This window comes from Octodon degus, unplaced genomic scaffold, assembly GCF_000260255.1.
Source record: "Octodon degus isolate 3935 unplaced genomic scaffold, OctDeg1.0 scaffold00140, whole genome shotgun sequence".
NCBI classification, from domain to species: domain Eukaryota; kingdom Metazoa; phylum Chordata; class Mammalia; order Rodentia; family Octodontidae; genus Octodon; species Octodon degus.
In genome coordinates, this window is record NW_004524716.1 from 6,997,765 (window position 1) to 6,999,666 (window position 1,902).

Consider the following 1,902-nt stretch of genomic DNA (forward strand, 5'->3'; position numbering starts at 1 on the left):
GGGAAATCTCTGATGATCTGGGAAAAGCTGAGTTGAATCTCACTACCTTCAGCTACCTTCACCCTACTCAAGCCTCACTAAGGTGCATAAATATGCACTATATGCCATGCATATAATTAAGACCAGAGTGAGTTCTGGGACAGGCATGCAGATGTGAGCCCCTGAGAACACAGCATATGTCAACATTCCTGTCCATCATATCTAGCAATTCTGGGGAGGCACCCAGGCAGTGGTGCACATTCTTTAAATCTTGAAAGCCTGATTTATCTGTGGACTCTCTGCTGTGTTCTGTGTGCAGTGCCTTTGTCATCCTGTCACCCAACGCCACTTTTCTATTTGTGCCATATCTTGTGTTGGCATGGATTCACCCTGAGAATGACTTCCTGTGATCACCCATCAACGTAGCTGCCCTTCACTTGCCTTCTGGGTTGTCTGTCTGCAGTTCTTCACTTCTCATACACAAGAGCCTGCGCTATAGCTGCCTGTCATCCGGTACCTGCCCTTGCTCTCGATGTAGTGCCCCATTCGCTGCTGGTGAGTGTTAACATTTCAACAGTGAGTTTTGGAAAGATATAATTCATCCCTAAACAATTTTGTAGACTACAAAAGTTATAATGGAGAAGTGTAATTGAGGAAAACTTCACACAGATGCTCAGAGTAAATTCTCTTTCCTCTGCTTCTGTTGAGACTATCTGAAGAATATTTCTACTTTTAATTTTTAAAATTATGTTTAGCTATTTTAACTGAAATCTTTTCACTGGTGCCTTTTTTGGGGCATCTATCCAAAGTGCCTTCCTTCAACAAATAAGTTTATAAGGCAAAACTTGTCAAGTAAATTATCTGTATTTATGACTCTTGGGAATTTAGAAGCTACAAGAAGACCTCTTTGGCTTCTTTCCAGTGCAGTATGGCAATAAATGTATTCAACTGAAAAAAACAGTTGAAAAAACAGTAGCTCGATCAAAGTGTGAAGCTCTTTTAGTGCAGTAAAGAGACAGGAAATCTAGAAGAGGCCTTTGTTGACTCTGAGGATGAGAGAGTCTGAGGGACATGGGGGATCCTCTGACCAGAGACAGCTGAAACTGTGGGCTTTTGCTAGGGGTAGAGTTGGAGCTTCAGTTTTCGTGACATGAAAGAAGCTGATTGGGGTCTCCTTTGGATGTGCAGGAAAGGTGCTAGGCCTTGGGTAGGGAAGAAGGAGGAAGTGGCCATTGGGAAGGTGAGCTGTTGTTTTGGGGCTTCAGCCATGTTGGATGACCATAACAATTCAGCAGTTTATACTCGGGCTGGAACCTATTAAAAAAGATTCTTCCCACCAATTGAAATAGTCCAATATATAATGATAGAATTGCAACATACTGTATATTCTACATGACACTGTGCTATTTCATTTAATACCTCTTTCAATTTTTTCAGTATTTGCAACATTAATATTAACATACTAAAAGTAAAATATTTTTAGCTTCATTTGTTCATGACTTCAGTGAAAAATGTATAACCAGATTTGAATATAGTGTGACAAAAATTTAGAAGAATTAATTAAAAAGTAATTACAAGAAATCAAACATTTTGGAGACCACCCTGGGGCTGCCAGATCCTGAATAGACCCAGAGCACAGGCCTGGCATGTGAACAAGAATACCCGGGGCCCGCCAGATCCTGAATAGACCCACAGCACAGGCCTGGAGTGTGAGTGAGATGACCCAGGGCCCACTGGATCCTGAATAGACCCAGAGCCCAGGGCCACTATGTGAGTGAGACCGCCTGGGGCCCACTGGATCCTCATTCGACCCAGAGTACAGGCCTGTGGAAACCTTCAGCAGAACTCCCTGCAAAGAGGTTAGAGGCAAGACCCACCCAGCTGATTCAGGAGCAGAATATCTTGCCAGAGTGACACAAAAGG